This window comes from Gymnoscopelus microlampas (genome assembly GCF_963454915.1).
Source record: "Gymnoscopelus microlampas genome assembly, chromosome: 9".
Lineage (NCBI taxonomy): Eukaryota > Metazoa > Chordata > Actinopteri > Myctophiformes > Myctophidae > Gymnoscopelus > Gymnoscopelus microlampas.
In genome coordinates, this window is record NC_139946.1 from 57,091,061 (window position 1) to 57,116,596 (window position 25,536).

At 40.7% G+C, this 25,536-nt stretch overlaps 2 protein-coding genes across 4 annotated transcripts in view; one reads left to right on the forward strand and one right to left on the reverse strand.

Moving 5' to 3' along the window:
* LOC311051683 (uncharacterized protein) overlaps nucleotides 1-5,790 on the reverse strand; it is a gene marked incomplete at its 3' end in the record, with an annotated part of 33,597 nt that extends 27,807 nt beyond the window's left edge. The window contains exon 1 of the mRNA XM_084066266.1: nucleotides 5,549-5,790. The remainder of the gene's footprint in view (nucleotides 1-5,548) is intronic.
* Nucleotides 1-25,536, forward strand: part of tmem259 (transmembrane protein 259) — a 298,209-nt gene that overhangs the window by 196,905 nt on the left and 75,768 nt on the right. The window lies entirely within an intron of this gene.

Below are 25,536 nucleotides of genomic sequence, written 5' to 3' on the forward strand. Positions count from 1 at the left end.
CTAAAAATGACACAGATGCGTTCCTGGTCTTAATGGGTTAAGTGGGGGCCCCAATAGTCTACTGGTCACTGTCAGCTGTCCTTTCCAATGAAGGTGGAGGAGCCCAAAATGTATTTAAAGAAAATGAAGTGAGAGAAGAAACCTGCGTACCAGTGACATCATTGGTAGGCTTGGTAATTTCAAACAAGATTAATATATATTTTTTTCAATTAATACAAGATTGAATTTATATGAGTGCTGGAACTTAAGCAACATTTAAAAACAAAATCTTCTCTTCTGGGGGTCCCTGGCACAACACATTTTCAGATGGGGGTCCCTGGCACAACACATTTTCAGATGGGGGTCCCTGGCACAACACATTTTCAGATGGGGTCCCTGGCACAACACATGTTCAGATGGGGGGTCCGTGGCCAAATGCTTTTGAGGGTCCTTCGCACGAAAAAGTGTGAGAACCACTGGTTTAGACGGCATCTGTAGAATTGCCCTAAGCTAAAAGTAGCTAATACCTCTCTCTCTCTCTCTCTCTCTCTCTCTCTCTCTCTCTGTCTCTCTCTCTCTCTCCTGCACACAACAACACACTTAGCCCACGTCTTTGTACCAGAGCAGAGCATTGAGCAACAACTGGTTCCTGCAATGAGCGCCTGCAGCAAATGATGCCTGTGTGTGTGTGTGTGTGTGTGTGTGTGTGTGTGTGTGTGTGTGTGTGTGTGTGTGTGTGTGTGTGTGTGTGTGTGTGTGTGTGTGTGTGTGTGTGTGTGTGTGTGTGTGTGTGTGTGTGTGTGTGTGTGCGCGCGCGTGGGGCCTGGTTTACATGAAGTAGGAGGAGTCATGGTTTACATGTGGAGCCATTTCTTGTAAATGCTTTGTCAGACTCACGTCACGTGACCTGAACATACAAACTTCATTCTGAACCACAGAGAGAAGGAAGATAACAGTAATAATACCCATATAATAATAAGGGTAATAATAATAATAATAATAATAATAATAATAGCTCCCAGAGGGTCTTATGTCAACACTGTTTTGAGGTAGTCAAAAAAGTTTAACATGCTTTAAAATCAATCGATCACTTTGATCGTTGTGATGTGCAGTAAGAACAGTGTTACGTGTGTGTGTGTGTGTGTGTGTGTGTGTGTGTGTGTGTGTTACGTGTGTGTGTGTGTGTGTTACGTGTGTGTGTGTGTGTGTGTGTGTGTGTGTGTGTGTGTGTGTGTGTGTGTGTGTGTGTGTGTGAGACGTGTGTGTGTGTGTGTGTGTGTGTGAGACGTGTGTGTGTGTGTGTGTGTGTGTGTGTGTGTGTGTGTGTGTGTGTGAGACGTGTGTGTGTGTGTGTGTGTGTGTGTGTGTGAGACGTGTGTGTGTGTGTGTGTGTGTGTGTGTGTGTGTGTGTGTGTGTGTGTGTGTGTGTGTGTGTGTGTGTGTGTGTGTGTGTGTGTGTGTGTGTGTGTGTGTGTGTGTGTGTCTCCAGTCAGTGTCTTCACAAGACGTCGAAACAAAAACAACCACAAAAACAACTGAACATCGGGGGGCAGATTATAGCTGTGTGTGACTTCCTGTTTGAGACGAATAATCATATTTGAACTGGCTGGAATGTAAGAGTTGAGGCATTACATTTAGTTTGACTCAGATAAACATTGTGAAAATATCAGATCTACAAGCTTGTAGATCTGATATTTTCACAATGTTTGCCTCGTTCTCATATTATTTGACGTTGTGTCCAATGATTAACCAGTTTTATAGTATACTTATAGTTACTTGTGATGGAGTAATGCTCTTTTTTGGGGGGTTAAAGAGTTTTTTTGGGAGAGTGTGTGAGTGTGTCATACAGTACAGGAAATGAATACAGTATTCTTCCTTTTGCAAACGTTCTGTTCAACATAAATTACGTTCTAATAAATTACCATATTTCCAACAAAACGTTAAACCCCCCCATAGAAAATCGTCGATCTAAAACAGGCGAAAGTGTCCGTTTTCAATATGTTTTGTCCATTAAACAGAAGGTCTAATCTGATCAGTTCAAAGCTTGTTGGATGCGTGACATTGAGGACATTAAGCACATAAAAATGCCTATGCTGAAAGTGGGAGCTCCAAGTAAATCCTCTGTCATGTTCTACCTGCTGGTTGTTTTTAGATCATACTTGCACAGATGGTCTAGAGGTAGTGTCCCTACATCCCAAAACAATCAGAATGCCAATATGTGGTTCTATTGTGAATCAGCAGCCTTTTATATAAGGCCTTAAATAGGCGGAAATAGCAACAAGTTGACTTTTCTGAGCAATATTTACTTGTAACTTTGGTCCAGCTCTTTATCAGGGGTAGAACTAGATGTGACATTGTCTTTAAGATGTCCTCTTCCTGCAAAAGTCATGAAATTCATCCATGAAGTGACTCACCACTGCAAAAACACACCCACCCTGAAATAGGGAGTTCTACACGCTGGTTGTTTTCACATTGTACTTATACACAGATGGTCTACAAGTGCCTGGTAGTTTTGGTCAGAGGTAGAACAAAACCTGACCTTGTTTTTCCATAACTTTGACTTGTCATCTTCATGAAATGGATGGTCAGAAGTTTTTCTTAGATGTCAAAATTCATGAAATGTATTCATGAACATTTGCAAAAAGAAAGAAATAATACAGAAAAGTCCCTACCTACCTAGTTAATCCTGCTTCATTGACCACCTAATGGTTGGATTTACATTATATTTGCACAGATTGTCTACAGGTAGGACCCCAACACACAAAACAAACAGAAAGATATGTCAAAATAGGCTGTATTGTGAATCAGCACTCTTTTAGGCTCCTACTGTAGGCCTTGTTAAATATTATATTATGAAGTTATTTTTTTCAGAGTTACTTCTAATCCTGATGTATTACTGTAAAATGCGTGCAAACAAAATGACTTCTTAATAACAGGACATGTATTCTGATACCATGTTTTTACCCACTTCATATTCATGTGGATTCTAAGGATGTTTCTCAGGTATGCCTCAAAACAGATGGAATGACAAAATATAGTTCTATAAGCCTTCTATGGTAGCCAGACTTAAAATGCAGTATGGGCTAAGTAGAATACACTACTGTGTGCCATTCTTAATCTTAATGAATAATCATCAATCAGCAGCTTATTCTCAATTTCATATATTGATTTACTTTTCTGAGCAGTGTGGGGGGAACTGACTGACGGGTGCCAAACCGTTTTCCATAAGCTGCTGATTGATGATTATTCATTAAGAATGGCACACAAAACGTGTATTCTACAGCATGTACTTAAGCCATACTGCATTTAGGTTGTATGGGCTTATAGAAATATATTTTTTCATTCCTGAGGCTTTGAGGTGTAGAGATATTAGGCCAACCTGAGAATCATAGATTCCATATGAATATGAAGTGGCAGGGTAAAAACATGGTATCAAATTGTATTCCCTGAAGCAGTCATTTTGTTGTATTTGTAGGCATTTTACAGTATTAATAGATCAGGATTAAAAGTAATTCAGATTTTTTTAATGCCTTTAACCAGGCCTAAGAGCCTATAAAACCCAATTCACAATACACAGCAATTTTAACATATTTGTCTGGTGGCTTTTAGGTGTAGGGGTCTTACCTGTAGACAAAAAAAGACAATCTTTTTTCATGCAAGGTGGGGGCAGTTCTGCACTTTCTTGGTGCAGAAACTTTATTGAAGAATGTCATGACCTTTGCAGTCAATGTAAATAGTTTGATGGTTGATAGTTAGTTAGATGACAAGTCAAAGTTATGAAAAACAAGGTCAGGTTTTGTTCTACCTCTGACCAAAATCACAAGTGAATATTCCTATTTCTGCCTTGAATAAGGCCTTATATAATATAAAGGGCTGCTGGGCACTACCTGTAGACCATCTGTGTATAAGTACAATGTGAAAACAACCAGCGTGTAGAACTCCCTTTTTCGGGGTAGGTGTGTTTTGGCAGTGGTGAGTCACTTCATGGATGAATTTCATGACTTTTGCAGTAAAAGTAAAACTTCTGACCATCCATTTCAGGAAGAGGACATCTTAAAGACAATGTCACATCTAGTTCTACCCCTGATAAAGAGCTGGACCAAAGTTACAAGTAAATATTGCTCAGAAAATTCAACTTGTTGCTATTTCCGCCTATTTAAGGCCTTATATAAAAGGCTGCTGATTCACAATAGAACCACATATTGGCATTCTGATTGTTTTGGGATGTAGGGACACTACCTGTAGACCATCTGTGCAAGTATGATCTAAAAGCAGCAGGTAGAAAATGACAGAGGATTTACTTGGAGCTCCCACTTTCAGCATAGGCATTTTTTTTGCCTTTGAGTCACTTCATGGATCAATTTCATGACTTTTGCAGTAAAAGTAAAACTTGGGACAATCCAGTTCATGAAGGGGACATCCTAAATAAGATGAGGTCCCTCTTTAGTTTCTGCCGTATGCGGTCGGCCTTGTCGCACATTTTCCACTTTACATGTTTCTTACCCCTTTCTGCACATCGTATCCAAAAAGTAAAGCATTTGCGCCACTCTCTCAGATGTTTTAAGTTTTAACGGACCATAAAAGCTATCCAACGGGTTGAAGAAAGTATTTCATTTGCCTCGGTTTTCATCCGGTTACATGTTTTTAAGACATTGCGCAAGAGTTGCCCCCGTAGAGATAACATTACTGATGCCCCTACTGGTCAAATGTTGAATTGCATCTTCTAATGCAAAATATTATGGAACCGGATGAAAACCGAGGCAAATTAAATACTTTCTTCAACTCGTTGGATAGCTTTTATGGTCAGCTAAAACTTAAAACATCTGAGAGAGTGGCGCAAATGCTTTACTTTTTGGATACGATGTGCAGAAAGGGGTAAGAAACATGTAAAGTGGAAAATGTGCGACAAGGCCGACCGCATACGGCAGAAACTAAAGAGGGACCTCATCTCGGAGCTACATAGCGGAGGGAGAGGTTAGCAAAGCAAAGTTTGTTGTTTACCCAGGGTGTCGGACTAAGCACGAAGCTTGTTTCCAGCCGGACCCTGCATGGAAGCCTTGCTCAAGGGGCTATTCAGCGGTGATTCATGAGTGATGTGATGAATTGGGGAATCGGATTAGGGACCTTCCGGTATCAAGGCCGCCCCTCTAACCACTAGGCCACCGCTGCCACCACTGGTTCCGTAGGGGCTATAGTTGAGCAGGAGACCGCCTGTCCTTACTCTACAGTAGATACGCCACTTTGTTTGGAAATAGTGCCTTTCTCCTCACACACCCTACGACAGGCGGCGCAGCCTCTGGTCTTTAGTACAAAATAAAACATACACATTCTCTACTCACCAAAACAAAGAGGGTTTTATGGAGTTGAAAGCCTTCTCTACTTAGTGGGAACACTCTGAGCCCCCACCTCACGTCTAAAATACACCTTTTTTAGACACACACACACACACACACACACACACACACACACACACACACACACACACACACACACACACACACACACACACACACACACACACACACACACCTCCACTACTATTAACAAAGGACGATAAAGTATAACTTACTCAGAGTTGTCACGGTGTAAAATGGAATGTTGAGCCAAAAGGGTTTAATCCAGAGACTGATCTTCTACCTTGTGTCTGATGAAGACTAGACTCGATCTCCAGACTTTTATTGTTTAGTTTTGGATGTAGACTAAAACAGAACACGAAACGACCAGGTCAGACCACGTCAAGAACGAATTTCAAGACAAATAAAAACCGTCTGGGCTGCTGACAAGTGCCAAAAGAGTCATTCTCCAGCTCCACCTAGCCTCGTCCCAGCTGTGTTCCGTCAGCAGAAATAACGGAGCAGAAATAAGACTTCCGGTTGACGATCCCTTCAGAATAAGAGTACCCTCTAGAGTAAAAAGAAACCATTGAAAACCATTGAAAAACGGTTCATTTGCACATTAAAACTATAAATTAAGCATTTAAACGAAGCTATACAACACATATTATGTTTCTGTGTAACAAAAACGTTTTTTAAAAGATAAGAAATGTATCTAAATGGATAAATGTTGTTCAATGGAGTGCATAGCCTATAGAAATTGGACACTGGACCGGAGACGGACACGTGTGCCAACACTTGTGACATACTGACGCGTTCGGGGAGACCCCCTCTACAACGCCAAACTCTCCGCTAAGCGGCACAGGTGTAAAAAAAAGTGTGGCGGACCGTCCAGTGAGGTCAGAGGTCAGAAAAGTGCCGTTTACAGTACATAGCCTATACAAATTGGACACTGGACCGGAGACGGACACGTGTGCCAACACTTGTGACATACTCACGCGTTCGGGGAGACCCCCTCTACAACGCCACACTCTCCGCTAAGCGGCACAGGTGTAAAAAAAAGTGTGGCGGACCGTCCAGTGAGGTCAGAGGTCAGAAAAGTGCCGTTTACAGTGCGTAGCCTATACCAATTGGACACTGGACCGGAGACGGTCTCCAGTCCAGTGTCCACTATTGTCTGAAAACGGCACTTTTCTGACCTCTGACCTCACTGGACGGTCCGCCACACTTTTTTCTACACCTGTGCCGCTTAGCGGAGAGTGTGGCGTTGTAGAGGGGGTCTCCCCGAACGCGTGAGTATGTCACAAGTGTTGGCACACGTGTCCGTCTCCGGTCCAGTGTCCACTATTGTCTGAAAACGGCACTTTTCTGACCTCTGACCTCACTGGACGGTCCGCCACACTTTTCTTTACACCTGTGCCGCTTAGCGGAGAGTGCGGAGTTGTAGAGGGGGTCTCCCTGAACGCGTACGTATGTCACACGTGCCCTGGCAAATAGCTGTCTCGTGTCCAGTGCCCAATTTGTGAAGTCTATGCACTGAAAAAGGCCCTTTTCTGACCCCTGACCTCACTGGACGGCCCGACACTTTTCCAAATACACCTGTCTGGCTTAGCGGAGAGTGTGGAGTTGTAGAGGGGGTCTCCCTGAACGTGTGCGTATGTCAAAAGTGCTGGCACCAACAGCCGTCTCCTGTCCAGTGTCCAGTATTGTCTGAAAATGGCACTTTTCTTACCTCAGGCCGCACTGGGCGGCCTGCAACTTTCCTTTTTTTTACAAATTATCTCTCAAATGTTCACCAACATTCTGTACTGGTCTGTATCCATTTTCTATCAAGTTTAGGGCGCTCAGTTATGGAGAAGTTCACACACACACACACACACACACACACACACACACACACACACACACACACACACACACACACACCACTACAAATCTACTAATATTTCTGTCCTCTATCTTTTTTTATGCTGTGTTTCCATGTTGTATATATGTTGTTAAATAATATACATTTTTAATGAATTCTTTCTGATTACATTTGTATTTGTATTGTATTTTAGTTTTTTAAATAGGTGAGATCAACTTTATAAACCCCAAATCCTTATTTTTTTTTTTTAAATCTCACCTGCACTATCTACTATTATGATTTGTAGCATATTTTGTGGTCTCTTTTATCATTGTTTATTTGCTTCTGCAATAAACAATATTATATCATCATCATTTTCCAAGAGTGACCTGGCCTAGAGTCAGCATTATTACAACAATGGACAAACAAAAAAAAACAATACATATATGTAACACACACAAATCAATATCCAGTTAAAGTGCAAAACAGTGCTAAGTGCACATTTAATGGGGGTCAATAGCCAATTTCAAACTGGAACAACCTGGCACTTAGAAGTGATCTAGTATAAGCCATTTAAAAAGACATACTGTACATCATAAATGTATTTTTTAAATACAATTGTGTCTTTTTTTTTTTTAAACTTGCCACTTATAAGTGTTTTAGTATGAGCCATTTAAAAGGCATACATCATAAATGTATTTTTAAAATAGATTTGTGTCTTTTAAAAACATAAAAAATGCACGATCTTATTTTGAAGGCAGCCGGAAACCTTATTTCTGCTAGCTCGAAAACCGGAAGTCCAATTTCTGCTGACGGAACGGAGCTCCTCGTCCCAGCCTCACTCAACTAGTGAGGCTGGGACCGAGGTTACACTCAACTGCTCTCCACCAGGGAAAACACCAGTGTTGCCAGGTCCATGAAAACAAGCCCAAAAGACAGGCCACATGAGCACTTTAAACTTGTATGCAGTTTACATCGGCTGTTTGAAAATAGCCGATCTACAAGAATACCGCCCAACTCACTCCAAATCCAACTCACTCCATGAAGACTTAAGAAATATTTGCCCAACTCACTCCAGGGCTCGCCCAACTCACTCCAGGGCTGGGACAACTCCCTCCAGGACCAAAGACCAACTCCCTCCAGGACCATAGCCAACTCACTCCAGGACCAAACCCAACTCACTCCATGCAATGTCACCAGTGTAATATTGGTTCAATGTGTCAGTGGTGTAAAGTAACTAAGTACATTAACTTAAGTACTGTACTTATGTACAATGTTGGGTATTTGTGCGTTATTTGAGTATTCCCAACTTCCAATGGTTTTACCTCTAACTCCACTACATATTGGATCCACATATTGTTTTTTTACTCCACTAAATGTATTTATTTTACTAGTTACTTTGCAGCTATAAATTATAATATTATAGTGTGTGTGTGTGTGTGTGTGTGTGTGTGTGTGTGTGTGTGTGTGTGTGTGGGTTGAATCGGTGGAGACTCTTACATTCTAACCCTAACCCTAACCCTAAACCCTAACCCTAACCTGGGTGGAGGGTGATTATGCGGGTGAACTCAGTGGAGGAGGGCCAAAACCTTAACGAGGAATATAACAACACCTCTTGATTTGACCAACAATAGAATAAGACATCTAACAAACACTGGACTCCAAGTGCCAAAGTGGCCAGCGAGCCCCCCCCCCCCCCCCCCCCCCCCCCAGAACCATTAAGTTGTTTTGTAGAGACAGTATTTAAAACTTTAACCAAGCCTAAAACAGAACAGAGTTAAAAGTAACAAATTCCTCAATATTGTACTTAATTCCTCAATATTGTACTCAATAATAACTTTTGGAGTGAGTTGGGCAAGTGTGTGGAGTGAGTTGGGCAAGTGTGTGGAGTGAGTTGGGCAAGTGTGTGGAGTGAGTTGGGCAAGTGTGTGGAGTGAGATGTCTGGAGTGAGTTGGGCGCGATTTGGAGTGAGTTGGATTTGGAGTGAGTTGGGCGGTTACCATCTACAAGCTCACAACGCGTTGCATGTAGATCTGATATTTTCAAAAAAAATATTGGGAAAAATGCGAAATATTTGTTAAACATTTTAACAACATAAATCTGGTACAGGGTTTTTCGATTTGATTGAATACTTTATTAACAGTTTGCTAATTTGTACAGAGGAACAGTTTTGTTGTACGATGATTGTTAAAAGGATAACACAAAAAGCCCTATAGGGGTGTTTCCATTGTGGTACTAGGTATTCAATTCATCAAGACATGTAAAGATATACAATATACAATAATAAACAAGACAGGTGCTCTTTTATGGTGGTTTTGAAGGAGGGTGATATAAGGAGTCACACTTGTTGATGTTTGTTGGAAGGACATTCAACATGTGCAGGGTCCTGGCTGGCACTAAATATGTTCAGATGGGGGTACGGCACGCAGACAATTAAATAATAATTTGGGGGTCCATTACCATACCATGAAAATGTTTAAGAACCACTGGTTTAAACAACATTAGGAAACAAGTCCAAACAATCAACTACACTTTAGAAACAAACTCACAACCACCAATATTTACAAGCAACTTTACAGGAAAAACAAGCCCATAAACGCTTATAATAAGCAGACATGGCAACTGACTGAACACACATTCTGGGAGAAGCCCATTCTGGCGCAGCATAGATGGCAGCCTGCCAATGTGGCAGTCTGAAATGGAAGCCACCTCTCTCACGCATTTGTCTGTCTGTCTCTGTCACTGTCATCACTCTCTCCATGCCTACTATTCATGAGAAAAGAATGGAATACACTTAAAGTTATGTTATGGATTAGGAATATAACATTTAAAAAAAAACAGGAACAAGTAGCGCCATGACTTTCATGGTATGACAGTCAGTCATGTTTCAGGGCTAGGATCAGGTTATTTTCATTCTCATCAGATCAGCAGTGTTTAGTTGTGTTTAATGCTACTAATGTATGTGTTCTACTGTCTGGACATGAATGTCAGAGAGTGTGAAGATCATGTGATCCACCCAATCAAAGAGTTCCTGGTCAGGAACATCTTGGCAAAGTAGGCTGCTGCCATCTTTGAAGCCTTTTTTTCCCTTTGTCTGTGGGCCCTTAATGTGTTAAATTCAACCGCAAATGCCATTTAATTCTTTAATTTAAATTCATGTTTTTATTTTTGTCATAATTAGACATTTTTTCTTTAACAGAAGGCCTATGCCTACGTACAGTAATAACTCTGTGCTGAACCTAATATGTTAGGCTTAGGCTTTATTATAACTCCCATAATACTGTACCTGTAGAGATAAATCCAAGCAAATTCAAGTTCTTACTAACCTGACAGCTTTACCTGTAGAGATACATCCAATCACTGTTGTGTGAAAACCTCATTTTGTCCAAAACTGTTACTTTTTGGAAAATATATTTTTATTTTTTCTGACATGGCTCAGAACGCATTGCGATGCGAGGTTTTGTGGGCTTGTAAATCGGCCATTTTTTAAACAAAATGTGTTTATTTGTATCCCTAATACCTTAGCAGCAGCAGCTACTCTTCCTGGGTCCACACAGAAATAAATGCATTACACAACATGAAACATTTTACATGACAGTCTGAGTATAAGAGAACAGTTTAAAAACTTAAAATACAACCAATAGTTTAAATAATTATATGGTGTGGTAAATCATTACATAAATATAACATCTTATTGATACCTCATCCATATTGGAGTCATATTGGTTTTGTGAAGTCTCAGCTAACAATAAAATAAAAACGTGTGTACAAATAAATGACAAAATCAATACATAATAATCATAATACATAATGTACAGCAAAAACATATTGTAAATATATTTGTAAAGCAGATATTCAATGTGTCACAATGCGAAGTGTTGTGAGGTTGTAGTTTAAAAATATATATTTTTCAAAATGTATGAAAACATTTCAGCAGATGAATTCATACAGTTGTATGTAAATCATTCTGATTATTATGCAAAAATAACTGTGATTGTCAAATAATAGTGTTCATGTCTTTAAGAAGAGACCATGCCATAAAGCTCAAAGACATTCAATCATCCACTAAGAACAGTTTCACATATTAACACATTATAGAGATGTGATAATGATCTTAAAGTCATTCATGAAGCCTGTATCTGCGTATCTGCAGCATAAACAGGCGATGATGTAACAATGGGCTCTATGCACAGCAGCCATATTGGCAACACATTGGGGTGCCTCCTTACTTCTTTAATTATATTTTCCTCTTCTACCCCAGATTTTAACCCGGTTTTCTGAGCAAGTGCTGTCATTTTTACCATTGAGCTAATAGAGCCGGCCTGCTTGCTCAGAGGATCTAGAATCACTTTCCTCATGTACTTACAATCATACAGAACATGAAATATACCGTTCCCCCTCAGTCACTAGCAGTGCAACATAAAACATCAAGCCTATCTATCTAAGAAACATAAAAATAACTAAAAACAGCACAAACAGACATAAAAAACCCAAAACAATATGTGTGACGTGCAATTCATCTAGAAAGTTACCAACACAGCACATATAGGTAAAGTGCCATGGTGCAATCCTTTAAAAAAAGTTACATTCCCTGTCCTGCCTCTCTGTGGTCCCCAGCCCAGGATCAATGCACTGAATGCAGAGAGCAGCTTCACCAGAAGAGCTCCCCCTGGACACAGGACTTAGTACTGCAGCAGCAGAGTCTGATGAGTGAAGGTGCTCATCGTTTAGTAAATCAACAGGAGAGCTGCCAGAGTCCAGTAGGAGGACCTTCTGCCCCAAACCACACATCCTCAGTGAGTCATTGTCCTCATCCACATCATTCATCTCTGGCTCAGGTTGTGACATTACTGTGCGCTCCACAAACACCCTTAAAGCTTTAAAGACAAATACCAAAACACTCGCCCCAAAACACAGTCACCCCGGGGCAAATCCAGCGACCTCAGAACGGTCGGACCGTTCCATGTATTTCTACACAAAACATCTGGTTAACAGGAGAGCATACCTAGCTCTCCTGTAGCCCTGAAACATGACTGTCATTCCATGACAGTATACAAGCGTCATGTGAACCATGGCTAGCTCTCCTGTAAATGCACCGATCTGCGTGAAACTTTGCACGCACACTCCCTAGAGGCCAAGGAAAAACCTTTGCCGTGCATTTTTCACATCTGCCTTTAGAGCGCCACCAGGATACAGAGATCTCCATATATGGGCACAAAAGGGACACAGACAGACAGGTACAACACTCTGACATTATGACTCAGACATATTGGTCGGTGGTGTATAGGCTGCGTAGCGTCCCTAAACTCTAGTACATTATAATTGCCCTCTATGATTAAAAATTACAAATGCAAAATATGAAATATTGTATTTATTTTAGAAATAGAAATAATCTTTTACTCTTTCTTTCATTCTTTCTTTTTCCTTTATTTAAGGGGGACAACACCCGTCGCAGGTTGATGATGTCATTTGTCCATGTGTGATCCAGCCCTATAGAATACATGAATAAAATTGAAGGTGTTTTTAATTTTAGTCATAGAGGGAAATTATAATAATGTATTAATTAAGGCATATAAGGCTTTGTCGCCAGGGATCCTTTTAACATAATATTTAAAACCATAGTAATTTAAAATAAAAACCCATAAAACTATTTATCTTATAAGGATGAGGAAAATGATTCCTCACAATGTCTATTTCTCAAATTCTACAATACTTATGGCCCTAAAAATATAGTAACAAATACAATGAATAAATCATTCAAGCTTTATTTCATGTACAACACATTTCACACATCAAGTGCAATAAAGAGAGGAAGATAAAGAGATGTTCTGATCTTCCTGATCACATTCCCATAACTTCCCTATCCGTCAATACGAAATACTGATCCGGTAAGAACGCATAATTCTTTTTTAAAGAATAAATAACTATTCCATTAAGAATTGTTGAAGTTTTGTTCACAAGTTAGTAAAATAATAATGTAAATAGTGCAGTAAGAGTATAAAATAGTCATCATAAACATACTCAAAATAACATTTTACTATACATTACAAATCAATCATGATGTGATAAATTGTGTGGTATCAGAGAAACCAGCATTTTAGGCAGTATATCTGCATTGTTACGCCCCGGCCTCTAGGGGAACCTTAAGGCACAACGTAAGAACCAGAAGAAACCAAATGACATCATAACTCATAATACATGGTAAATGACATCATAACTCATAATACATGGTAAATGACATCATAACTCATAATACATGGTAAATGACATCATAACTCATAATACATGGTAAATGGTGCATTTATAAAGCGCTTTTATCCAAAGCGCTTTACATAGATTGTGCATATGGAGGAGGAAACCATCCACCACACTAATAAATGAATATCATTTAAACTATACAACACATCTCTTAGCAGAATGGATAAACACCATTCCAGATGAAGACGGTCAATTTGACACATATGGCACCAGTGTGTGCCGCAAACACTGTGGGAGTGGGAGGAGTATTGGAACAAAATAAAGTGTATCTGTAAAACCGGAATAATAAATAAAGTCGTACTGTTACTGTAGGGCCAATATGCCAGGATACGTCTTAAACACACTCACAACTTGACTTGGGCTGTCCTGTTAGTTACTCACTGTTTGATGTTGTTGATTGATGCATCTTGATGGATTGGAACAGGTTGGTTTATGGCAGGAGTTGTGTGAAAGTTTCAAATAATAAGGGGGGGGGGGGGGGGGTGCAAACAACAAAAACAAGAACAGGCTCCAGACTTAAACTAAAAAGGGTTTCAAAACAAACAGGCGCAGCATAAAGGTTCAAAATAAACTCAAAATGATTCAATTCAAAGTCTTAGTTTCATTCATAATCTGCGCTGCGTGTGTGTATGGGAGCGAGCGGTTGAAAATCTGTTTCTCTTCTGTTGTCCTGCTACTCACAGCTGTGTGAGTAGCAGGACAACACAGCTGTGTGAGTAGCAGGACAACACAGCTGTGATGAGTAGCAGGACAACACAGCTGTGTGAGTAGCAGGACAACACAGCTGTGTGAGTAGCAGGACAACACAGCTGTGATGAGTAGCAGGACAACACAGCTGTGTGAGTAGCAGGACAACACAGCTGTGATGAGTAGCAGGACAACACAGCTGTGTGAGTAGCAGGACAACACAGCTGTGTGAGTAGCAGGACAACACAGCTGTGTGAGTAGCAGGACAACACAGCTGTGTGAGTAGCAGGACAACACAGCTGTGTGAGTAGCAGGACAACACAGCTGTGTGAGTAGCAGGACAACACAGCTGTGTGAGTAGCAGGACAACACAGCTGTGTGAGTAGCAGGACAACACAGCTGTGTGAGTAGCAGGACAACACAGCTGAATATATATATAGCGTTAGGATTTAGAATACATTTTTTTAATCGGCCTCAGGTCTTAATAAGTTAAATCAAATGAAATGGCTCCTACAAGTACTATTGCCCAATGAGTAATCTATTACATTGTATCAGATAGAGAGCAGTACAGCAGACAGACAGGTCTTCATTGTATCAGATAGAGAGCAGTGTAGCACACAGACAGGTCTTCATTGTAGCAGACAGACAGGTCTTAATTGTAGCAGACAGACAGGTCTTCATTGTAGCAGACAGACAGGTCTTCAGGTGAGGAGTTTCATCCACTTCAGACTTCAGATTATCTCATTAGGGTCATTAGGGTCATTAGGGTCATTAGGGTCATTAGGGTCAGGGTCAGGTCTGGACAGATGATAGAGGTGGGGGGGGTGGGGGGTGGGGGGAGGGGCAGAAAGCATCTGTGTTATTTTAGATTTTAACCACTTTAAACATTATTGTATACTTTGGCTATTCAAAAATAGCAGCTATACAAGCTCATAGTAGATCTACTATTTCGTAACATTTGTGCAAATCTTTGAATATATATATATATTATTTAACATTTTTTACTCAAATCTTTGCTTCAGGGGGTCCCTGGAACAACATATTTTCAGATGGGGGTCCGTGGACCTTGACAAGTGTGAGAACCACTGATACAGAAACATACGTTTTTATCAGGAAACAGTTAGGATTTAGAAGACATTTGTAGAATCAGCCTCAGGTCTTAAAGGGTTAAAGTGTAGAATAATTCAACCTTTTACTAGAATGTGCTGAAAGATTAATTGTAAATAACAGAGAGATGAGTTGATATGAAATGAAATAAAACATGAAACATTCTGTACCTGTTCTTATCAGCAGGTGGAATTAAGCTTCTGCAGAATGTGAGGATGCTTCGTCTCTTATTAACCAGCACACTGATGATGCTGAGGATGATGAAGGGGCTGCCGATGAGGATGATGAGGAAGATGATCCATAGAGGATTCTGTAGACTCCAAGACGAGTCTCTATAGTCTACAGAAACTAGAATAAAAGAAGAAGAGGAGGAAGAGAGAGTGAAATAGTAAGAAGATTTAGTTCAGATTGACTCCTTACAACTATTGTTACTCAATAATCAATATATTTTATAGCCATGGTTCTCAAAGTGGGGTCCGGGGACCCCCAGGGGTCCTTGAGGGAGTTCCAGGGGGTCCCCAGCTAAATGATAGATTAGGCACCAAATGGACCCTTATGGGTCTGTAACTCTGAGAGCGTACAAATGGAACCAAATGGACCCTAACGGGTCCATTTGGTTCGTGGAGCGTACAAATGGAACCAAATGGACCCTAACGGGTCCATTTGGTTCCATTTGTACACTCTCAGAGTTACATTAACATTGATTTTACAATATGAATTTGGGGTCCCAGAGACATACATGCCATTAAATGGGGGTCCGTAGCCTAATGCATGTCAAACTGGGGGTCCTCTAAATTAAAATGGTTGAGAATCACTGCTAGAGCCGTAAAACATCTTCTCTTATGGGGGTCCCTGGCATATCTTTTGAAATGGGGGTCCGCGGGCTAATAAGTGTCAATTTGGGGGTCCTTGACATGAAAAAGTTTGAGAACCACTGTATATAGATCAGTGATTTACCACTCAACACGATACACAAGTACATACGTTCATTCCTGAATAAAAATACATGTTTTAAAACTTTTCACCAACAATAGTTACACCATTTAGAGGAGAAAATCTACCAAATAATGATGATAGGTTCTTGGTTTACTTACAGTATGTATTAGTTTATTATTAGATTACCATTTCTATTTGATGTATTATCTTGTGTCCTTGCTTACTGTAAATTACTCTGGATTAACAGCGTCTGATAAATGCCTAAATTAAATTGTAAATAGTAATAACATGTATTGATCAACAACAGACAGACATTTTTGGTTCAACTTAGTCTACATTGTTTTTGTTGTTTTTGAAGAAAGCTGGTTCAAAGTTATCCTGGCAAACTCTTGGGCAGAGGTCAGGCCTAGTGGGGACATACAGGTATGTGTCTGTCAGGACCTGTCAGTGGCTACATCACTCATCAATCAAACAAATGTGTCCAGTTATCTCTACAAGTTTCTGTTTTGTTCTCTTGTATTGTGTTTCCATTTCTGTGGTAAGGTCATTTAGCTGCTAAATGACCTTACCACAGAATTGGTTCTCAAAGTGGGGTCCGGGGACCCCCAGGGGTACTTGAGGGGGTTCCAGTGGGTACCCAGCAAAATGTTTAAATATAGCATCAGAATAATTATGACCTTTTATACTTTGGCTATTCAAAAATAGCAGATATACAAGCTCTAAACTATGAAATAGTTCATAATAATGAAAACAATTTAAAACAAAAATGATATCAACAATATATCAACAATGTAGAACAGTAACATTTTGTTTTAATTAACTTTGGTTCCTCCACAATTATAATTCCTCAGAACAATTGTCTTACCAGCAACGAGTTGAACGGTGGCTTTCTCCTTGGATTCAATGAAGCAGCTGTAGATTCCTGAATCAGATCGTTCCACTCTGGTCAGTTTGAGGGACATGTTGCCTTTCTTCACTTCAGCCTGGAAGAGAGAAGTTCTTCTCACGTAGGAAGGATCCTTATTGTCAACCAGTTCACGCCCGTTCCTCTGGTAGTAGACATATGGATCACCTGATCTGGACCACTTTATGGTCAGGGCAGTGAGGTCGATGTTGGGATCAGTGGGATCAACCTCACATGGTAGAACAGCATCCTCTCCAACTGTTGGCATCAGATATGATGAATACTTCTCATCATATTCTGATGAGAAAAGAGAAGAAAAGAAAAGAAAAGAAACATCTTTATTGGTACCTTAGAGCATTGGTTCTCAAAGTGGGGTCCGGGGACCCCCAGGGGTACTTGAGGGGGTTCCAGGGGGTCCCCAGCTAAATGATGGATAGGAACCAAATGGACCCTTATGGGTCTGTAACTCTGAGAGTGTACAAATGGAACCAAATGGACCCTAACGGGTCCATTTGGTTCCATTTGTACACACTCAGAGTTATAGATTAACATTGATTTTACAAAATAAATTGGGGTCCCAGAGATAGAAATACCATTAAATGGGGGTCCGTAGCCTTAATGCATGTCAAACTGGGGGTCCTTGAAATTAAAATGGTTGAGAATCACTGCTATAGGGCCGTAAAAATCTTCTCTTATGGGTGTCCCTGGCTTATCTTTTCAAATGGGGGTCCGCGGGCTAATAAGTGTTAATTTGGGGGTCCTTGACATGAAAAAGTTTGAGAACCACTGCCTTAGAGGGACATACTGGTGTCACAGCAACAACAGCAATAAGAATGAAACACAGCAGATGTTCAGGTCAGACAAGAACCAAACCAGATAAAATACAGAAATTATTCTATATAATATATATAAGGATACTGAGTGAGCTGGACTCATCAGGTTTGATACACTTTATGTAAAACAAAACAAAAAAGATCTATTTAACTCATTGACTACCAATGACCAGGGCCGCATTAAGACCCCTCAGGGCCGTGGAACACCACAAAATCAAAGGCGCCCCCCCCGCGTTTCACGTGTTCATTGCCTTTCTAATAATTCCTTTATCCTGTTTTGGTTATCCTGAAGCTTGGGTGCATCTTTAACAGATAGATCTGCTAAAGATAAATCCAATGTTTATAGAACATAACTCACATTGAACTTGTTTCTACCTCTCTCCTTCCCTTCTGCTCTCTTCTTTATAACTGTAAACATGTGATGTAACTAATTAAACTCATTCTGATGAAGTTAAGAGAAACAGTCAGTCACCCACTACACTGCTGCCCCCTTGCGTGCACAACCTGCCACGCACGCGCCAGAAATTTTTCGGGTCTAATTCGGTTCTATTTGACCAATATGAATCAACTTTTTCTCTTTTTTTTGCTGTAAAAATATTCTAATGGTGGACATTTTACTTACTTGGGGATCGGGGGAGTTGGATGTCTGCCTGGACGACCGTCTCAGACTCCGCCTCGCCGCTGGCCTCAGCACCACCGCCGGCGGCTAGACGTTCTGTTGTTGTTTTGCGGGTAAAATATGTTGTAAGTCTACAGTAGGTATACTTTCTTTAAGCTCCTGTTCACTTTTAAGTTTTTCAGCCCTTTGCTTCCTTTTTGCATGGCCACTGTCGCCTTTCTTGTACATTTTGTAGCGATATTAGTCTATATATATATATATATATATATATATATATATATATATATATATATATATATATATATATATATATATATATATATGAAATTATTATAATGAAATACACATTTTAAAACATTATTTTTTTTTTATTTAAAAAAATATATAATAATAGATACACAATTGTCACAGGGCCCTGCAGGCTGCGGGCCGTGGAACACAAGTTCCACTACGTTCCACGGTTAATGCGGCCCTGCCAATGACATGTTTTGACGTATGTCAATCCAACGCCCACATAGCCAATGATGTCTTGTGACGCATGGTGTGTGTTTTCTGATTTTATGCTAGATGGCGCTCTTTGCTAACCTATGAGTCACCATTTGACTCCCAGTGAAGCAGTGAAGCAGGAAATCTCGTGATCACAAAAAAAACGTTCACTTTCACTTCCATCCTAATGGATTTGGAGAAAATCCTTTTTTCTCTGCTTTCTGTTGTTTTTTTTGTCAGCTAATAACTATGGAAGGGATTATCGCAACGGCACGCTTTCCCCCCGATTCTACCAGACTCTAATACATCTTTTAAAGCCATCGGTGGATGGATCGTTAATAATAATAATAATAATAATAATAATAATAATATTCTATGATTTTTCAAAGGTTAGTGAAAATACAACATCTGTAGGGAGTAATATTTTTTTTTAAACTGGTGGCATTATAAAAGGCCAATGTGCAAAATGCAGGGAAGAGGTTTTTCCCTGGCCTCTAGGGAGTGTGTGTGCAAAGTTTCACACAGATCGGTGCAGTTACAGGTAAAAACGCAAATCTGTCTGTTATCGCACCACCATAAGGCCGGTTTAGCCTAGTGGCAATGTGCGTGCAAAGTTTCACGGCAATCTCATGCCTGTTCATGATTTGAGCCATTTTGTCCAAGCACTCCTGCAAACTTTGGAAGCCAATCAGGATGGAACATGAACAATCTGAAAGACAGGTTTCGTTTAATGACTAATAGAGATAATGTGTACCTATTGGCGTGATGTTTGGACACAATCTGTAGGAGTACTGTCAAGAAAAATGTTTTGCAAAAGTCGACCTCCTGGTGACGCTATAACAAGCCGAGCTGAAGAATTTGGGGCAGAGGTTCTGCTCTGGCATCCAGGGGGTGTGCGTGAACAGTTTCACACCGACCGGGCCAACGGTGCCGGAGATTAGCTGTTCACAGATGGACACCACACCAGTGGCGTGCACAGACATTTTGAGGGGCAGGTGCTCAAGTAAATTATACTTTTTTTTGTTTACTTGGTCTGCTCTTTTTTTCCCTCTACACCTATACCTCTTTGCCAAAAATAGCAGATCTACAAGCTCACAACGCCTCGCGCTGCGAGGCGTTGTTCTCCTCAGAAAAGGGATGCTAGGTTTCGAGTGGTTATGGTAAAAAGAAAAATCATATCACATAAAGATTTGGCGGACCCCCTGTAGTAACTCTGAGGACCCCCTAGGGGTCCCGGACCCCCTGTTGAAGACCCCTGCTGTAAACTGAAAAGAAAAAAGTCTATCTGTGCACGTCCCTGGCACACACACACGGACGGACACACAGACACACGGACGGATGGACAGGGTGAAAAACATTGTCTCCTGACTCCTGACTCCTGTCAGTATATAATATCTGAAGATCAGTGGATCCAGTCCAGGTTTTCTGGACTGGATCGTAGAAATCAGAAGGTTACCGGTTCAATAACCACCATGAAGGGCTGGGAAATAGTCATCTTTGATGAGAATTTGACAAGCGGTCAGTATTTTGTCTTTGTGTTTCTTAGGATGTTATGGGTGATATTTTAAAATAGAATGGCAGCAAAGGCCCTGAATCTTATTTTGTTACTTCCCCCTATGTTTCAGGATACTCCATACCAAATTATACGTAACCTGCCAAGTTAGTATTTTGGGACGGTTCTGGGACAGGGGTGAATAAAGTTTATAGACTAACTGGCTGTAGACTAGACATGTGTATTGGAACATGTGGATATTATGATAAAAGTACAACACATAACTATAACAGTTATTCTTCACAGGACACAATGCATACTTACTGATCACTTTAATGTAATGGTTCTGTCTCTGCACTCGGCCGTTTATCTCCACAGAATATATTCCACCGTCTCTTATGTTCACATTGTTGATGACCAACTCTCCAGTGTCTTTATTCAATGCAGTGCGGTTTTTAAATGTCCCGTAGTAATCCACTTCAGGGCCAAAGAACTGATACCATTCTGCTACCTTATTGTTGTCATGTTTCCAAAGGATGCCAGTGATGGGTTCAGTAACAGACTTAGTATCTGGAAGCAATTGAAGGATTCCTCCCAGTGGAATGTATTTCCTATATTGTTGGTCTGTGTGAAGAACATTATTTCAGTTATTTTAAGTTGAACAGTTAAAACAGTCAATATTGAAACAAAAAGTCAATATTGAAAGTAAAATATGTGTCATGTTCATTTCAGTAGACAACCATATTATGTCTGTGAATTATCAGGCCAATAATAATAATAATAATAAGGGTAATGATAATAATAATAATAATAATAATAATAATAATAATAATAATAACAATTTGTATTCATTGACTGATGAAGTCCATTGTGGCAGTAGATGTTCTAGTAGAAGTAGATGGCTCAGTGGGACCCCCGGTCATTAATAGAGGCCCGTTTTTTATTAGGTCACTACTAGAATGTCCATCATTTAAAATGACCTGTTCTCCTCTCTTTCTATGTAAATATAGTGTAAGAGAGATGTTGTTATGTCATAAACAGTAGGTTAGTTACAGTGTAATGATTTACCTCCAGAGATGCAGAGATGATACACAACTAACAGCAGAAGGAGACGTGATGAATGTCTCTGATCGTAGATCACCATGTTCACAACTAGAGAAAGAAAAGAAAGAAAGAAAGAAAGAAACAAACAAACAAACACCTTGATCATGGAAAATACTATAATCTGATTGGCCAGAAGATGTGAAGCTTTGATGTAGTGACCTGATCACTGATCTAAATTAATAAGAATATCTATCTAAACTATCCTTAAAAACAACATACTTTACATATTTTGGGGGAACATACAATGAATGTATTATTTATTTTATATTATATATTTTTTTCATTTTTCATGTGTGTGTGTGTGTGTGTGTGTGTGTGTGTGTGTGTGTGTGTGTGTGTGTGTGTAGCCTCTCTGCAGACTGATACTGTATTGACATAATTGTAATGAAGTGAGCCTTTCTGACCATTAGAGGGCAGTGTAGGACTGGTTCATGTGTGTCAGCTACAAGAACCCCTCAGGAGGTCACATCAGGACACAGAGGGTGTGTTCAGTCCAGTTGTACACAAACTGAATTATGAAAAAACCACCTCCATTACAAATAGACATCTTGTTCTGTCAAGTTGTTACACTTATTAAATCCCTTACAACAACAGCTACTGATGTAAACAAATCTTATTCTTTATTCATAAGGAGGTTGTGTTTAAATAAAACAATATGCATCTTTACATTTTGTTCACACACACACACACACACACACACACACACACACACACACACACACACACACACACACACACACACACACACACACACACACACACACACACACACACACACACACACACACACACAATTCTCCACTACTGTTAACAAAGGACGATAAAGTGTAACTTACTGGTTTTCACGTTGTAAAAAAGGAATGTTGAGCCAAAAGGTTTTAATCCAGTGATCTGTTCCCTTCTACCCTGTGTCTGATGTCTGAACAGAGTGACTACAGTGATGGTGTAGCACTGAGCAGAGTGATCCACAGTGATGCTGTAGCACTGAGCAGAGTGATCTACAGTGATGGTGTAGCACTGAACAGAGTGATCTACAGTGATGGTGTAGCACTGAGCAGAGTGATCCACAGTGATGCTGTAGCACTGAGCAGAGTGATCTACAGTGATGGTGTAGCACTGAGCAGAGTGATCTACAGTGATGGTGTAGCACTGAGCAGAGTGACTACAGTGATGGTGTAGCACTGAGCAGAGTGATCTACAGTGATGGTGTAGCACTGAGCAGAGTGATCTACAGTGATGGTGTAGCACTGAGCAGAGTGATCTACAGTGATGGTGTAGCACTGAGCAGAGTGATCTACAGTGATGGTGTAGCACTGAGCAGAGTGATCTACAGTGATGGTGTAGCACTGAGCAGAGTGATCTACAGTGATGGTGTAGCACTGAGCAGAGTGATCTACAGTGACGGTGTAGCACTGAGCAGAGTGATCTACAGTGATGGTGTAGCACTGAGCAGAGTGATCTACAGTGACGGTGTAGCACTGAGCAGAGTGATCTACAGTGATGGTGTAGCACTGAGCAGAGTGATCTACAGTGATGGTGTAGCACTGAGCAGAGTGATCCACAGTGATGCTGTAGCACTGAGCAGAGTGATCTACAGTGATGGTGTAGCACTGAGCAGAGTGATCCACAGTGATGGTGTAGCACTGAGCAGAGTGATCTACAGTGATGGTGTAGCACTGAGCAGAGTGATCTACAGTGATGCTGTAGCACTGAGCAGAGTGATCTACAGTGATGGTGTAGCACTGAGCAGAGTGATCTACAGTGATGGTGTAGCACTGAGCAGAGTGATCTACAGTGATGGTGTAGCACTGAGCAGAGTGACTACAGTGATGCTGTAGCACTGAGCAGAGTGATCTACAGTGATGGTGTAGCACTGAGCAGAGTGATCCACAGTGATGGTGTAGCACTGAGCAGAGTGATCCACAGTGATGCTGTAGCACTGAGCAGAGTGATCTACAGTGATGGTGTAGCACTGAGCAGAGTGATCTACAGTGATAACTGAACTATCGTCTCGGGCTCAATTATTCCCTGCCGGGAACAACCGTGTTGCCAGATCTATAAAAAAAACAAGCCCAAAGCGAATAAAGGCCACATCTATTTGAACGACTCTATCAAACAAGATGTCGACAATGGCAAACATTGTGGCATGGTCATGCTGGACCTCCAGAAGGCCTTTGACACTGTTAATTACCCAATCATGATCGATAAGCTAAAAGCAATAGGTTTTGATAATACGTCGGTGAGCTGGATGAGATCCTATCTGGAGGTGAGGGAACAAGTGGTCGAAGTAAACGGCACCCAGTCCCCTCCCCTCCCAGTGGCTTGTGGTGTTCCGCAAGGAAGTATACTAGGACCTTTACTGTTCCTGATATATGTGAACGATATGTCTTCAGCTTGCGACTGCAAACTGTTCCTGTTCGCAGATGACTGGGCTCTGCTGGTCTCGGACAGGGACAGTGAGCCGGGTAGAGTAAGGAACTCTCGTAGACGTATTTATGATTCTGACGTTTTCAATCTACGAGAGTTGTAGGGTTCACCCCCCATGGACACAGGGACTTTCAGCACTATACCCCGAAGACACTCCAAACATGTACAAATTGAAAATAAAGGTGCTTACCCCCCACGCCCCAAATGTTAACTCTTGCTACGGCGTAGTAGTTTAATGTAATAATCCATATCTTTCAATAAAGAAGTGTTTTAATGCCGTCAGTGACCGATTCGATCGGAAGTTCCCAATGGGCGGTAGTGACGCGCCCGTCTGGTGAAACCCAGAATTCATTAAGACATTTAAATATATACAATAATATACAATAATAAACAAGACAGTAGCAATAAGCGTAGGCCTATATAAGTACACAGTTGGGGGGGGGGGTGGTGTCATTTCATTTCTGGTGGAGGACTTTTTTAGGACCAGTAATAATTACAGACAGGTGCTCTTTTATGGTGGTTTTGAAGGAGGGTGATATAGGAGTCACACTTGTTGATGTTTGTTGGAAGGACATTCAACATGTGCAGAGACCCTGGCACTAAATATGTGTTCAGATGGGGGTACCGGTACGCAGACAATTAAATATTAATATGGGGGTCCATACCATGAAAATGTTTAAGAAGCTGGTTTAAACAATTTTCTGGTGGAGGACATTAGGAAACAAGCCCAAAAGACATTAGGAAACAAGCCCAAAGGACATTAGGAAACAAGCCCAAATCATCAACTACACTTTAGAAACAAACCCCCGACCACCAATATTTACAAGCAACTTTACAGAAAAACAAGCCCATAATCGCTTATAATAAGCAGACATGGCAACACTTACCGAACACTGCTGCCTAGCAGGACCCATGAGCAACACAGGGTGTGTGTGCCTCTGTCATCACTCTCTCCATGTTATACTATTAGTGAGAAAATAAATACACTAAAGTCTTCAACCTTTTCAGACCAATAAAGCAGGGACCCCCTCTATATTGTATAAAATGGTGTTTCAGATATATATATTTTTTTGACTTAGTCTGCCCTTTTTTCCCTCTACACCTCTTTGCCAAAAATAGCCGATCTACAAGCTCTCAACGCCTCGCAGCGCCTGTTATAGCGCCACCAGGAGGCCGATTTGTGCAAAACACATTTATTGATACTACTCCTACAGATGTTGTCCAAACATCACACAAATCGGTACACAGTATCTCTATAGTCATGTGATCAACACGGATCTGTCCTATTTCCAATATTACATCCTGATTGCCGAAGATTGGCTTCCAAATTTGCAGGATTGGTCCGTTTTCAACAACATTTCTCAAATCATGAACGCATGATTTTGCAAAACACATGTTTGGAACAAAATGCCTCAAATCATGAATGCAGTGTCCGATTGCAGTGAAAAGCCTAAAAACAAATCGCACCCTTTTTCACATTGGCCTATTATAGTGCCACCAGGAGGCCACAATAACCTACCTGAC